A 16,473-nucleotide genomic window follows, 5' to 3' on the forward strand; every position below is an offset into this window, starting at 1 on the left:
AGGCAACTCCTGCAGCCAAGCTGGTGTAAAACGTATTGCTCTCCTTTCCTTTGGACCACATCAGCAAGGCTGAGAGGAGGGTCTTGTTGTCTGGGCAGCCCAGGACCTCCATACACAATGCCCAAGCTTGCACCCCAGAGAGCTCACTTCAGTGCTGCTAAGGCAGCAAAAACAATGCAGGAGGCAGCACTTATGAGTTACTGGTCTCTTCAGCCACAGCAGGCGCTGTGATTCTCCAGCAGTTTAACTTCACCCCCGGAGGCGTACTCCGTTGTCTCTCAAGATGCCAATGATACATAATAGGGAGAAGGGACTTTTTTGCATGTATTGGAAATAAAACCCAAATATTGTTGTAATATTCTTGCATAAATTAATCCACCACCACCACTACCCCCATCTCAAAACACATGTTTAAAATTGAATGAGAGAGATTACAATGTCCCGGTACATCTTCAGTGGTACTGTCAAGTTTGAAGGAACCCTGAGCAAGATGCCCTTGGGCAGGAAGGAGGGATGTTGCCATGACTGCTCAAACACTTCCCTCCCACATGCCACCCTATCCCTTCCCTGTGGCACTGCCTTAGCTGCTCTAGCACCCATAACCTGCCAGCATGGGCATTCCGTATCCAACCCATGTTCCCCATACATCAAAATCAACTTAGTCACAACCCCTCTTCAATGCCTTCCTGTCTATACACCAAGGCAGCACCCTCATAAACCACCTCAAGCTCTTCCCACATTTCAAACTCAGAAACAAGGCCCATGTGGAGCAGGTGCTGGTAAACAGCCTCTCTCACTGTCTTAGATTCCAAGCAAATATTTTTCTGGAGGGAGATGCAGCGGCTGCTTGACAAATGACGTGAAAGGAGAGCAGGGCCACCAGTATCTCCACCTCAGTCCAACATGGGCAGAGCCTCACTGTCAATCTGTCATGGGGTTAGTGAATATACATTGCAAAGCATGGTCCCTAACACAGCCAGGAGCAAATTACAGACATATTTAAGTAACCTGAAGTTTGGGGGTTTTGGCCCTTCAGATTTTCCACAGGTCTGGAAACACCTCCAGAGAACAAAAAAGAATTCAAAAATACAGTGGTACCTCGGGTTACATACGCTTCAGGTTACAGACTCCGCTAACCCAGAAATATTATCTTAGGTTAAGAACTTTGCTTCAGGATGAGAACAGAAATCATGCTCTGGCAGCATGGCAGCAGCAGGAGGCCCCATTAGCTAAAGTGGTGCTTCAGGTTAAGAACAGTTTTAGCTTAAGTACAGACCTCTGGAACGAATTAAGTACGTAACCACTGTACAGCACGTTAAACAACAAGCCCACTCCTCAAATGACCACTCCTCAAATATTTCACTGCTCACTTTGTATCTTACCCTTGTGGGTATATCAGATTAGCACAACGTTGTCTTTGCACAACTGCTGGAAAGGAATGGCGTGAAATCACTGGACCCTGTTCTCCTTTCAGTCTTTGCACAAAAAACAAATAACTAAATAAAATATCTGCAAAAATTTGTACGGCTTAACTCGTAAGAATATCACGCAGGCTTGTTTCCTGTTCCAATGTTATTCTTGAAGTGGGTTGCAGTCAGAATCTGATTTTCATCGAGCTATTATTATTTGCAGCTGTGCGACCTTCTTAACCCTGTTTCAAAAGTGACATTTCAGCCTTCAGCTCCATCCTGACTGAATGTTGCAGAGTTTTCAACCTTGTGATTAACCCTTAAGAAAGGGACAGAGTAATTGTCGTACATCCACCCAGTCTAGGTCAGAGGCTCAGCCCTGCAAACTATTCACTATGGGCATATTTGTTATCCATGGAGAAATAATACGTATTTTTTAATAAATAAAAAAGCTTCAATGGAATGTAAAATCCACATGGATTCACGAGAAACATGAAAAAGAGAGGAGGGGAATCTAGTTCCCTGCATGCTGATCTCTGTTAGAAAGTCCACATGCCAGACATTGGTTCTTCATGCTTGACTTGGGACAACTTCCAATGTTACGGGACAGACAAGTTTCTGTTTGTCTACACTACAGCATGCTTCACAGAGCACTCTAACCCATGAAGGAGGGAGATGCATGCCAGCGTCGATGTTTATCATGCATCTTCAGTCACGCACCAGCTCCTCACTATACATTATTAAGTGTTTGATGAAAGAAACAAGCAGTGAACAAATGGGAACTTGCCTTGCCTGTGAATCTTGAAGTATCCCATAGCATTTGGCCCAAGTTCCTGTGGGCATTATACCCAACTCCCCTCGGGGTTTGTTTTCCCCCCATTCCTAGAAGTTAGCAGTCTGTGGGCACCGGTTACGCTCAGTCTTCTCTGGGTTCTTTGTGGGGAATTGTTTCCACAGATTCGTTCCATACTACTGCAAACTTCAGAGTTGCACTCAGTCTGCTGACAGCTCTCTCTTGTGTGTGGCTGTCATTCGCCGGTGCTATTTTTTGAGAAAAAGAGGTGCCGGAACTCACCATGAAACTCCCTTCATTGTCTTAGAATGGCAATGGTGCCCACCTGAGAGGTGCTGGAACTGAATTCTGGTGAGTTCTGGTTGGGAAAAAAGCCCTGTCCATTGCTATTTTGCCTGCGTACGTCACAGAGGATGGAGAATTGAACTGGAATCTTGAATTGACTGAGCTGGCTAGTGAAGACATGCACCCAGTTCGGACCAAACAGCATGGTTTCTTGTTTTGAGCACACAAGCATTGCATTTACATGCTCCCACACTTGAACACAAGTGGGGAAAGGTGTTAAACTTCCACTCCTAGTCTACACACACACACACACAAGTTTCCCATTTTAAGCAAACTCAGTTTGATATCCTGGTTTGATATCCATCCTGGCTTGCTACCTAAATGTGGTTCGTACAAACTGCAAACTCCCATATTAATCAGAAACAGGAAAGTGATGTTTAAGGGGCCCAAAACAGACAAGAAGCTTTAAATCGCTGCCCTGTGCACATGAAGGCAAGGGCAGAGGCCTGAGGCTCACACTGACTTGTTCGTAACAACACATCTTGCATCTTTGCACGTTGGTCATCATTGTCAACCTCTGCAATTTGCCCAGCTTGATACAAAGGAATGACCTGCAAACTTACATTTTCTAGCTTCTACACTGGATATATGAGGTCGGGATTTTTACTTTCCCAGTTATGCTATAGGAAGAAAGCAAATTTACCTTCTTCTTAAGCACTGAGATGGAAGACATCACCAAAATGAAACTGCATTAAATTTAGTTATATTCATCATGCACACGCAGTGGTCCAGTATAATGAGCTTTTTCTTATTTGCAATCTACTATGTAGTAGACTTCAGCCCACACATATATCTGCTACCTTCATGGTCTATTTCATGCATCTGATGTAGGGTACTGCCTACACAAACTCGTGCCACAATAAACCAGTTAGTCCCTCAAATGCCATAATGATCATCTTGGTTGATTTATTTTCTGGGGGCAGTAAATCCATTAGCATGGCTAGTTTTCTGGAATTACTCTAAAAACAGCATCATTCAAAACATGGTGAAGGAAGAGTTAATGGCAAACTTTGTTACCAGTTTTTCCCTGCCTGAGTAAACCCTCCCACCAATTTTCAGGATCATTGGAATGAAATGGAGTATGATGTTTTTCCTTCTGTCCAGCTGAAGTGCTTGTTTTAAAAACAGCTAGCATCAAGCTTTCCACATATATACACATACAGGATTCATTATTACACTTGTGGCTGTTTGTGCTGCTATGGTAAAGGATCTGTCACCCATATTTTCCTGGATTAAAATACAGTATTTCCAAATGGGTCTGGATGCTAGGAAGAATTCCACATGTGTGGCTTTCTAAACAGGCCTTAGCATGATTGATGGCTGGGACCTCAAATCTCAGTGGTGCTTTTAGTGTAGTGTTATGCAATTATATGCAAATGCTGACTGCATACAGAAATACAATCGAACTGGAAACTTATTTATTTATTAAAAGGAAGGGTCCTCTATCAATCTATATAAATCAAAATATCTAAAATTGTGGCAATCATCTGAGTTCTCCAGAATTCTTCATCAGGGAAAAATATGTTACAGAAAGTAGGGACTGGGGCAACAAGGAAAGCGCATACACACACACACACAAAATTTACGCTGCTGTTGTAGCCACAAGTTCAACATGTACACTCAGTTCCAAGATGAAGGTTGCAGAATGTCCCTCCAAGATGGAGGTTGCAGAACAAGTCCCTCCCATGTGACCTCCAAGGGATCATAGATTGTAGGATAAGGAGATGGACAAGTATTCAAAGAATGACAGTACCAAAACAACTTGTTATAGGCTTTCTTTTAGTAAATATAGATATAAAAACAGAAAACAGTACTGAATCTTAAATGGAGAAAGTATCTGAAACTTCTTTTAAGGACAGAACAGAGATCAAATATTATGTTAGATACAGATCCCAATTTCCCTCATGGACTTACTCTGGTGAAGTTTTACGTCCATCTTCCAAATCCAATCATCACTTTTGGGACGTAAGAAGGGAATTTCCCCTAGTGTAATTCATGGTGTTCGTGAATTGAAAATTCCCTTAGAGTAGAGAATTACAATTCATGACTCAGAAGCCAGTTACATATCTCCAAACATTTGAGCTGAGAAAGTGGATAGACATTAACGGAGTGTACCAGGGTCACAGGGCAGGCCTTTGGGCGAGAAGTCAATGGAGCCACTCCACAGAATGAAGAGGAGGGTTCCCCCAAGTATCTACCTGCTCCAGAAGACTGCAAAACCCAGAGCCTAAAACTACCTTAAACAGTGCCATCTACATGTTGTAAGTTAGGACCTAGAGAGCCCAAAATATAAAAAAAGACAAGAACAGGGATTGGAGTACTGTAAACTGGCAACGCAAGAATGAGAAGTAGCAGGAGATATTGTGGAGTGGGGTGGGGAGAGAGAAGACTAGAGAAATATGAAAAGTGCTAAAGGAATATGACTCCCATGGCCATGCGATGATTTTAGTAAATGACACTTATGTGCAGTGATGTGCACTTATGTCCAGTAGGCTGAATTGGGTGCTCCTCCACCAGCCTCAGCCTGTCCTCACCCACCTACCTCCTTACTTGCAACCAATTCAGTGGGTCATTAGGAGAACCTCACCAAGCTAGAGTTTTCAGAGTGGCTTAACAATTTATCTCTCTTCACTAGAAACACTGGAAATAGTAGCTCTGTGGGGAGAATAGGTATAGGTAAAAGTACCCCTTACCATTAGGTCCAGTCGCAGACGACTCTGGGGTTGCGGCGCTCATCTCGCTCTACAGGCTGAGGGAACCGGTGTACAGCTTCTGGGTCATGTGGCCAGCATGACGAAGCTGCTTCTGGCGAACCAGAGCAGCGCATGGAAACACCACTTACCTTCCCGCTGGAGCAGTACCTATTTATCTACTTGCACTTTGAGGTGCTTTCAAACTGCTAGGTTGACAGGAGCTGGGACCGAGCAACGGGAGCTCACCCCATCGCGGGGATTCGAACTGCCGACCTGCTGATCGGCAAGTCCTAGGCTCTGTGGTTTAACCCACAGCGCCACCCACGTCCCTCTAAAGTGGTATTATAGGCCTTTAAATGTAAGGTGTGAATGTGGCCCACCTTAGGCAATATGGATTCCATGGGTCAGTCAGTCAGGAAGGAAGGACTGTTTGGGCACAATAGTTCTAAAGGGCTATGGAATTATGCTCCTAGTATAACGCATTTGATGCCCACTGAAACATTTCTGAGATAAATAAATTTATCCATAAGTTGCCTTGGATTGGGTCCCATCTGGGGACAAGGTGGGGTATAAATAAATATATAATAATAAATAATAATAATAAATACTTTTAAAGTGTACAAAGGCCAGGGAAGGCAATGCCTGCTCCAGTGAGAGCTCTTAGCAACATCTGGTAAATACACAACACTTGAGACGCTTTCTCGGATGCTTGCAGATGGGGTCCTGTCAAAGGGCTGCCCTCTCGTTTTTATTCATGGGCTCATCGCATGTGGCGTTGTGACTTACAAGCAACAACTTTCGTTGCTGAACACCAAGCAACCGTTCCTGTTGTTGTTATTTGTCTACAGTTCATTAAGAGGTTTCCCTCCAAAAATAATATTGACAGAGGGTTTTTTAAAGAGAGGGAGAGACTGTACTGTAATTCCAGTATGCTAATTGCTTTAGTTTACAGTACACCAGGAGATAAAAGAATGGGCCTACCTTGAGCGTAAATAAATAGCTGGCTTTCTGAAGAGAAGGAGGGGGAAACATGAAAGGCATCCTGGGGAAAACAACAACACAAGCCTGTTCAGCTGACTTTCATACCAAGAACAGATGTAAGGTTATTTCCCCCCCCCCTCTCAATGCAAACTTTGAAAAACATTTCCAGGCACCTTTTGCCTCCTGGTTCATCTTAAGATATTTCTGAAGTTTCTAAAACCAACAAGGAACATATAGCGCTATATTGCAATGTGGGTATATCTATACCAGCTTTTAAACACAAGATCAGCCTAAATCTCTCAGCCTAAATGAGAATTCCTGGTGACAAATGAGAACTGATGGGGAACGTTGGTCATTTATAACTCACCAGGTAACCTTTATTTATTCTTTTGCTCCTAATCAAACATAGTCATAAAATACCTCACCCTCCAGGGGGGAAACAGCTACAGGTAATTACAGAATTTACAGTATTACACACACACACAAAAATTAATTACAGGATCCAGTATTTATATGATCCATTATATTTGGTAGGTTAGTACAGTATTATAAAATGTGGATTTAGAAAACAGCAAGTGGGTTTCTGCTCAAAAAATGTGGCTTTCCAATCTGCTCCTTCCCACTATAGTTCCTTCCTTGCACCATCCCTTCTCCCACTGCTCCTGAGGCTGAATAATTTTCCAGAATAGTGTAGGGTGTGGCAGTCGCCTACCTACATGGCCCCAGGGCTGGTGTCAGAACATGGCATTTTCCAGCAGCTTCAGAAAGCTCAAGGAAGACTGTCACATGTTTCTCACAGTGCCCTGGACCAATACTATAGCAGGGGTTACACAGGAGCATTGAAATAAATTTAAATCCCTTGGCATCTGGTGCTCAGAGTTCTAATGTTGCTGTCCACTGTCTGATAAGCCTCCACATTGGGGCTCATGGTCTGTGTGTGTGTGTAATAATAATAATAATAATAATAATAATAATAATAATAATAATTTATTTATTTATTATACTCTGCCCATCTGGCTGGGTTTCCCCAGCCACTCTGGGCAGCTTCCAACAGAATATTAAAACACAATAAAACATCAAACATTAATAACTTCCCTAAACAAGGCTACCTTCAGATGTCTTCTAAAAGTCAGATAGTTGTTTCTTTCCTTGACATCTGATGGGAGGGCGTTCCACAGGGCAGGTGCCACTACCGAGAAGGCCCTCTGCCTGGTTCCCTGTCACCACTTCTCGCAGGGAGGGAACCACCAGAAGGCCCTCAGCGCTGGACCTCAGTGTCCGGGCAGAACGATGGAGGTGGAGATGCTCCTTCAGGTATACTGAGTGAGGGGGGGGAGCTTGACCCCAATCTCCAAGGGCACCTCACACATAGACCCTTGTTAATATTTGGGCATTTGATAAGCTTCGCAACGACAGGGACGCGGGTGGCGCTGTGGTCTAAACCACTGAGCCTCTTGGGCTTGCCAGTCAGAAGGTTGGCAGGTAAGATGGCCATGGATATTTCCTCTCAGATTGCTATATAAACATACCACTACTAGTGGCTGGTAATGGGTCAAGTGGGTGTTGAAAGGTGTAGAACTGTTACATTTTTACGTCCTTATAGTTTCACATCAAGTTGAGAAAGGAATTACTTTTGTGTGAGAATTTCTCGTTATTATCTTCATATGGTAGCTAAAAGAGATGACTAGTTGCTTGGTATTTGGATAACTTTGGGGGTGGGGCGGCAGAGATAGAATATGACTAGACAAGCATTTGTGAAATAAAAAATATTCAAATTATGTCTCACACTCTCTTTTTTGTGCCTTATTTTGTTTTCACATGTCTATCATTTTTTTATATATCATGGTTAGGGTTCTCAGAAGCTGGAAGTCACCTCGCAAATCTACAGCAGGTCCCGGGTAATCTTCTTAATTTTTATGTCCCCAGACTGAGGAGACTTTCTGTACATAGGACCTGGCAAGCAAATAATGTCTCAGGGACCTTAGCTGCATGTCCTTCTGAGGTAGAGCATTTCATAGGTGCTTCATAAAGCAATGTAGCCCAAGGCTCAGTCTGAGGAAGCTACTTCACAGGCCACACCCAAGGAAGACAACAATGAATGTGTTGTGCTGGTAACAAGAGGTGGGAGAAAATAAGGCACAAGCCAAAGGAGCAGGAATGTACCTTGAAAGGAACAGGAAAGGAGATGAAAGAGAGGAAGGAGGCTAGAGAACCTTGTAATGTGGAGTGAGTTACTGTGGCACAGACTGGAAGATGCACGCATACAACCCCATTTGTACTACCCCCCCCCCAAAATGTAGTTTTACTCAATCTGGAATTGAAATAAATAAAAAAATTGAAAAATCGTCCAGTAGCATCTTAGAAACCAACTAAGTTTGTTCTGGGTACAGTGGTACCTCAGGTTACAGACACTTCAGGTTACAGACTCTGCTAACCCAGAAATAATGCTTCAGGTTAAGTACTTTGCTTCAGGATGAGAACAGAAATCATGCTCTGGTGGCATGGCAGCAGCAGGAGGCCCCATTAGCTAAAGTGGTGCTTCAGGTTAAGAACAGTTTCTGGTTAAGTACGGACCTCGGAAACGAATTAAGTACTTAACCTGAGGTACCACTGTATAAGCTTTCATGTGCATGCACACAAAAGCTTATACCCAGAACAACCTTAGTTGGTCTCTAAGGTGCTACTGGACAATTTCCATTTTTTAAATTTATTTCGACTGCGTCAGACCAACACCTACCTGAATCTTCAATCTGGAATCGTTTGTGCTTCTCCTCAACATGGCGCTTTCCGTCTAAATTGATTCCAGATCCTGCCCCCACCAAGGTAGGTGTGGCTACTCCCTTTAATTTGAAAACCCTCCCTTTAATAGGTTATCCATGCCTTTTGCTTCCTGCACGCACCCAAGGCAAATGACGAAGAAAGAGGTGGCTGCAATCATGGTATACACACAAAAATAGCAGATATAACCCCTATTGTTGGGACCACTTTCATTTGTTTGCAAATGGACCCTGTGTAGGGTATTGCAGAATCAGTTGGCAATGAGCTTTTATTTTGGAAATAAGACCAGTTTCTCAATAGGAGGCGGAAAATAAAACTAAATGCAGAAATCTAGGTTGCATGTTGGACTACACGGGGCGGGGGTGAACCAAGTACAGTGGTACCTCGGGTTACAAACGCTTCAAGTTACAGACTCCCCTAACCCGGAAGTAGTACCTCGGGTTAATAACTTTACCTCAGGATGAGAACAGAAATTGTGCGGCGGCGGCAGCGGGAGGCCCCATTAGCTAAAGTGGTACCTCAGGTTAAGAACAGTTTCAGGTTAAGAACGGACCTCCAGAATGAATTAAGTTCTTAACCCGAGGTACCACTGTACTCAGTCTGTACTGGTTTTAGAATAAAATCTTGTTTGTACACAGTTGAAGGACTAAAAAAGCAAGATTGGGGAAGTTGCATGCGCCATAGTGGGGAATGGGCAAAAACAGATAGAAAGAAATAAGAAAGGAATAAATGACCCTGAGCCCTTTAAAACTAGCATTATAATGTATGTCGGAGTGTTGGACTTATGGAAAGGCTATAGCAGCGCAACAGATGCATGCTGGGTTGTATGCAATGAGGAGTAATAAAGAAATCAGCAGTTTGTATCTTGAAAACGCAGCTCTGTGCCCTTGCAACCCTTCCTTTTCCTGTTGTGTTGGAGCGCTACCAAACACTTAACCACTTCTCTGCACTGTGATGTACTGCATATGTAGTGACCTTTAGCCCATTCTGCACATTTAACAAATTTGCTAGCCAATTAACATAATGGCTTTCTGTACCCAAGGGCTCTCTGGAGATTATCAAAGGAGGAGGCCGAAGCTGAGCGTGAAATTTAGGGCACATCCAACAGAAACGCAGCTAACTAGATTAAGAGACACCACTGTCTTTTCATTCCTCCAGAAGGAGAGTCCTGCTATTCGTTTCACAATGGAGTTGACGGCTGTTGCCATTTGCTGGCAGGATAAACACAGCATCCAAGCTCAGCTCCTCCAACTGAGCAAGACAGAGAGTAGATGTCTAAGATTCTAGACGATAGTTTGAATTTATCACTGGTAGAACAGGTAGCACAATGTAAATATATCGCAGAGCCCGGCAGGCCAACTCTGCCCACTGTCAGATTCATGGGGCAGAGGTTCCTTTGGCAAGCGAAAGAAAAATGTGACAAGAGATCTCTGTTGGAATGGGAAGATTTGCCTCTACTTGCACATATAGGAACATTTCCGTTCCCCTACACACACACACACACACACACACACACCTACTTCTGCCAAGAGCTTGATATGTGCCCGGGAGCTATGAAATAGCTCAAATTTGCTTTGGAGAAAAGATTGCTACACTATTGAATTACTTTTTTTAAGGAGCATTTTCAGTTTAAAGCCCGTTTCTTGAATCAAGCAGACAGTTTTATCAGAACAATGTGACTTTGGTTTGCAATTGTCATTAGGTGAAATTATTAACCCCTCTTGGAGAACATACATATTGTAAGCATAGGGCAGCGAAAATCAACCACAACACACCTTCATTCATCAAAATAATCTAGCATGTAAATATCTGAATAATACAAAATTTAGGAAAACCGAGTTCTGTTTGCATTACAGAATTGCTCATAGATACAGAAGTACAAAGCACAACTATTATTTGGGATATCTTCACTGCCAAAGAGCAGGTCAAGGAAGCTCTACCATAGCTCAATATTATCCCCCTCCCAAACTTTTACGTACATCCTAAAATACAGAGGTTTCATTTTTGTAAGGTAACACCCTCCCAAAAAACCCCCGCAGAGTTTACTAGAACCAGTTGTTATCATTGTGTCTAGGACCATGTTACACAAAAGCAAACAAACTGATTTTGCATTTAAAAATATTTATAAAGAGGAGGGTGGGGTATCTTCTCTAAGTTACCAGAGGTAACACTGGCAACTGTGTAAGGAATTTACCATAAATGAGGCCTAATGCTTTCAAAGGTTTACTCAGAGGATTAGTGGTTTGTTCTAGTTGTTATAATAAAAAGTGGTTAGATTATACTGCTCAGGTTTGGGGAAATTTTCTACAGGGATTGAGATCTAAGAACCTGTTAACACATGGGAATGTGGCCGAGTTGAAAATTTCATCATGTATTTCATTACTGCGTTTCGTTTTCTTAGTGGGTATCCCAGTTCTAAATTCCTTTTGCTGGCAATGGTTTGTTAACGGAATAAATCAAATTTCCAACACGACATTCGGAGGCGGGCAGGTGTCAGAAAACACACAAGTTGTGTGGAAAGTTGATACCATTCCTCTCTCACCCCTCTCAGAAAACCTGTTCCTCTAATACGAGAAAAGGTTTTAAACTTCATGCCGTGGTGTTTTTGTGTGTTTATAAAACTTTATGGCTTTAATATACCTACATGTGATTTTAAAGTTGCTTTATACAACTAAAATCCACTGCTAATTCTTAGTCAACTTTAACTTGAAGTGGGGGGGGGGCTTATTTAAAATAAACAGCCATTGAACTTGATGCAAAGGATGTTGTGAAAAGCCTGACCATGTTACTGTGAACCTTCGTATTATATACAGTATATATATTTTCCCCCAAAATGAATTAAAATTAAGAAAAACACTGACAGCGAGGGTCCCTTAAGGAGTATCAGCATCACAAGTTTCAAACAAAAGAAAAATAAAACAAAAACAAGACAGCCTTTGGTTTTAAGTGGCTTGTTTATCGTCCTTGGCATGGCTGATTGGGAAATGGTACTCAGGGAAGGACCCCAACGGCAGCGCAAACTTATTCATCCTAAAAAATATGTCTCTTCCCTGAAAATGTACAATGAGAAGGCGGGAAATGCAATCTAAAAGCCATGTAGCAAATACAGAGGGAATTTAATAAAACCACCCCACTTAGGGCTAACCCACCTAGGAGACCTCTCCTTTACATTTCTTGAGCTTTCACATTATTTGGGCATGCAAGCATAGGAGCCAACTCCTAGGGGCCAAAGGGGGTTCGGCCCCCACAATAAAATATTTGAAGGGGCCTGGGCCCCACAAAATATATGGCCATTTCTATTCAAATGGTGTGTGTACACTGTGTCATGTGATCGATTATGTGGGGCGGGCCCTGCATAATATTTTACCTGGGCCATCACAATATTTTATTCAGGTTGGCACCCCTGCGTGCAGGTAATATTAGTTGTGTGTCCAGTAGAAACTTGACATGTAGATAAATATTTTCAGTGGTTGACAAAGAGCTGTGGAACTCCTTGCGATAGCTCCTTGTGAAAATAAATGCTCAAACATGCTGCTTTCACGTTTCACCTTTTTCATGGAGAGATGCAAGACATTTGTCCACATTGGGGGCAGAGTACCTAACCCTCCTCTTCCAAAGCTCCACACTGTCTGATATAGCACCTGTGAAAGTAGCAAGTTTGGGTAAGATTGTCACCTTATATTTCTGCCACTGAGGAAATGTGGCCCTCTCAATCTTTAGCTCCATACACACATGCATTGCAGAGCAATCCTAAGTGAAGTTGCTGAGAATGGTATAGTTCTCTGCCACATCTCAAGTCCTGCTGGCTTGTTACTGTTAGAATTCCTGCTCCATGATAGTAGTCATGGGATTATTGTCTATCACATAACGGTATATGTTTTGGCTCCACAAAGTGGGAAGTGATGGGATGTTTGTGTTACTGTGTTCCTTGAAGTGGGACTACAGTGATACCTCGGGTTACATACGCTTCAGGTTACATACACTTCAGGTTACAGACTACGCTAACCCAGAAATAGTGCTTCAGGTTAAGAACTTTGCTTCAGGATGAGAACAGAAATCATGCTCCGGCAGTGCGGTGGCAGCAGGAGGCCCTGTTAGCTAAAGTGGTGCTTCAGGTTAAGAACAGTTTCAGGTTAAGAACGGACCTCTGGAACGAATTAAGTACTTAACCTGAGGTACCACTGTATTGTCCTTTGTTCTTTTTCTCTTTGCTGTCTGATGCTAGAGAGAAAGGGAACCATGTTGCAGTGCTCCGTATGTTTATATGTAAATAAAGTAGATTAGCCAAAATGCTGAGTTGCTGAGGTCTGTTACGCAAGCTGCGAAGACTTCTGAGGATCCCTAAGTGTGCTGATGTCTGTTGGCATCAGTCGCTGTGATGTTTGGGCAGAAAAAAGCTTTTGAAGCTCCCGAACAATTGACCAGGAGGGAGAGGACATGCCAGCTGGGCATGTGTGTCTGCCAGGGTCCTACTCGAGAGTAGGACGAGCTCCTGACAGTTACTGGCCAGGGAGGAATGTGGGGAAACTTTATTTCTCACCTTTGCAGTTCCTGCTCCCAGTTGGCACAACTGAGAGGCTCAAAGAATCTGAACTGCTTTAGATTCAGCAGATACAGGAGTCCTGCTCTGAAATCCCTTCCCCATTTCAGAACTTTTCACCTGCTGTTGTTGTTGTTTAGTCGTTTAGTCGTGTCCGACTCTTCATGACCCCATGGACCAGAGCATGCCAGGCACTCCTGTCTTCCACTGCTTCCCGCAGTTTGGTCAAACTCATGCTGGTAGCTTCGAGAACACTGTCCAACCACCTCATCCTCTGTCATCCCCTTCTCCTTGTGCCCTCCATCTTTCCCAGCATCAGGGTCTTTTCCAGGGAGTCTTCTCTTCTCATGAGGTGGCCAAAGTATTGGAGCCTCAGCTTCACAATCTGCCCTTCCAGTGAGCACTCAGGGCTGATTTCTTTAAGAATGGATACGTTTCACCTGCTACTGCCAGCAAAAGATCCACTAGTTTCCTGCATGCCTGGGCACAGCTCTCCCCAGCAGCACATTTTCAGTGGAGAGATGCCTGTGCAAACCATCCTAACCCCCTGAAGGCACCAGGGACAGTGAGAGAACTTGCTCCGTAAATTCAAGGCTGAACAAGCATCTGACTTTGAGCACATCTCAGTCACCAAAGAAGGAAACATATCGCGCGCACACAAAAAGGACACAGATCTACATAGGCTATTTTTGGGGTGTACAAATGCAAATTAGGAAATCGTGATTTAAACAGAAATAAACTGAATCCCACCTGGCCAGTCTGCTGACCAGGTACTAATTGTTTATGGACAACTCTAGGGTCCCCTATCTTCTTTTGTATGGTTTGTTATCTTTACAATAGACTTGGACCACACCACCCTTCAAACAGAGGACTCCATGAAATCAAAGACTGCATTTGTGAGTCGTGTAATGGCTACTCCCTTGAAGAACATGGCATTAACTAGCTACATAGGCTGCCTCTGCTGTTCAGGATTTTGTTACATCTTGTAATTGTTAATGAATTATATAAAATGTTCTGAGCTGCCTTAAAAATGGTTGACTATAGAAAGGTGGCAAACAAACCATGGTGGTGTTGATGTTGATGTTGATGATGATGACGACGACAATGATGCATGGCTTACATTCTTAGAGGTCCAAGTCCAACACTGTCCACTAAACTACGTATATCGAGTTGCCAGACACTTGCATATTCATCCCTTGACTGTAATGGCGAAAAATGGCTTCCATGTGCATCTGAGCCATCACTAACAGGAGTTACATATGACATAACGTCACTTCCAGTTCAATGCCTCTGAGCAGATTCAGTTCACACATTCAGCTGTCGAACATCAAGTAATCAAGTGATGTCCCTGCATGTGTGACTCAGCCAAAAGTCTCTGAAATATTTTCCTTTTACATAATAAACGTCATCAAGTACAACTAGTAGGTTATTGGCATTAATGCACCCCCTCTTCCTCCTATGTTTTGCTTTCCCTTTTCAACATAATTACAGTGGTACCTCGCAAGACGAATGCCTCACAAGACGAAAAACGCGCAAGACGAAAGAGTTTTCCGTTTTTTGAGTTGTTCCGAAAGACGAATTTCCCTATGGGCTTGCTTCGCAAGACAAAACGTCTTGCGAGTTCTTGCGAGTTTGTTTCCTTTTATCTTAAAGCCGCTAAGCCATTAATAGCCGCTAAGCCGCTAATAGCCGCTAAGCCGCTAATAGCCGTGCTTCGCAAGACGAAAAAACCGCAAGACGAAGAGACTCGCGGAACGGATTAATTTCGTCTTGCGAGGCACCACTGTATTCTAACAGTATTAGCATCACTCCTAGGCACCATCGGAGGGGGACAAGCCTGAAAGACCTACGCTGGCTCCCAGTACGTTTGTGAGCACAGTTCAAAGTGTTGGTGCTGACTTTTAAAGCCCTAAATGGCCTCGGCTCAGTATACCTGAAGGAGCGTCTCCAACCCCATCGTTCACTGAGGTCCCGCGCCGAGGGCCTTCTGGCGGTTCCCTCCCTGTGAGAAGTGAGGTTACAGGGAACCAGGCAGAGGGCCTTCTCAGTAGTGGCGCCCGCCCTCCCATCAGATGTCAAGGAAATAAACAACTACAGTGGTACCTCGGGTTAAGTCTTAATTCATTCTGGAGGTCCGCACTTAACCTGAAACTGTTCTTAACCTGAAGCACCACTTTAGCTAATGGGGCCTCCCACTGCCGCGGCGTCACCGGAGCACGATTTCTGTTCTCATCCTGAAGCAAAGTTCTTAACCCGAGGTACTATTTCTGGGTTAGCGGAGTCTGTAACCTGAAGTGCCTGTAACCTGAAGCGTCTGTAACCCGAGGTACCACTGTAAATGACTTTTAGAAGACATCTGAAGGCACCCCTGTTTAGGGAAGTTTTTAATGTTTGATGTTTTATTGTGTTTTTAATATTCTGTTGGAAGCCGCCCAGAGTGGCTGGGGAAACCCAGCCAAATGAGCAAGGTATAAATAAAATAATGATAATGATAATGATGATAATGATAATGATAGCCTCCCCAAAATATTTTCAAGGAGCGGGGCAGGCTCCCTCAAAATTCCACAGCTGTCGTGCACGCACGCTGCAGGGTGTGCTTGCATCAGGCATGCAAGTCACAGAGTGTGCACATGACACATCAGCCTGCCCTGTGGTGTGAGAGAGTAACGTCAGCATGCCACGTGGTCCCCGGCCCCCTCAGTCATGGGGGCAAGGCATGGCATCACTTCTACAATTCTTCCTCCAATGTGATTACCAGTGCTTTTTAAAAAGCAAAAAAAAAAAAAGTGCCGGCACTTACCACGAAGTTGTTACAGTAACTGCCATTCTTTTAACATTAAAAAAAAGAAGAAGCATCATTATTGCATACCCTTGAGAATCCCCGGAAAAATAGCACTGGTGATTACTATACCATTCACATCTGAAAAATGGAAA

The 16,473-nt window shown here is 43.5% G+C and overlaps 1 protein-coding gene across 7 annotated transcripts in view; it reads right to left on the bottom strand.

The window, feature by feature from the left end:
• The window catches only part of CREB5 (cAMP responsive element binding protein 5), a 271,795-nt gene that overhangs the window by 215,912 nt on the left and 39,410 nt on the right, over positions 1-16,473 (bottom strand). Inside the window, exon 1 of one of the 7 annotated variants that reach the window (XM_082193485.1) lies at positions 6,222-6,282. The exons of the other annotated variants lie outside the window; for them this stretch is intronic. The gene's annotated coding sequence lies outside the window, so the exon portion shown is untranslated. Of the gene's footprint in view, positions 1-6,221; positions 6,283-16,473 lie in introns of those variants that run through there. 7 annotated transcript variants of the gene reach the window in all.

Source organism: Podarcis vaucheri, assembly GCF_965113315.1.
Source record: "Podarcis vaucheri genome assembly, chromosome: 12".
In the NCBI taxonomy this organism is placed as follows: Eukaryota; Metazoa; Chordata; class Lepidosauria; order Squamata; family Lacertidae; genus Podarcis; species Podarcis vaucheri.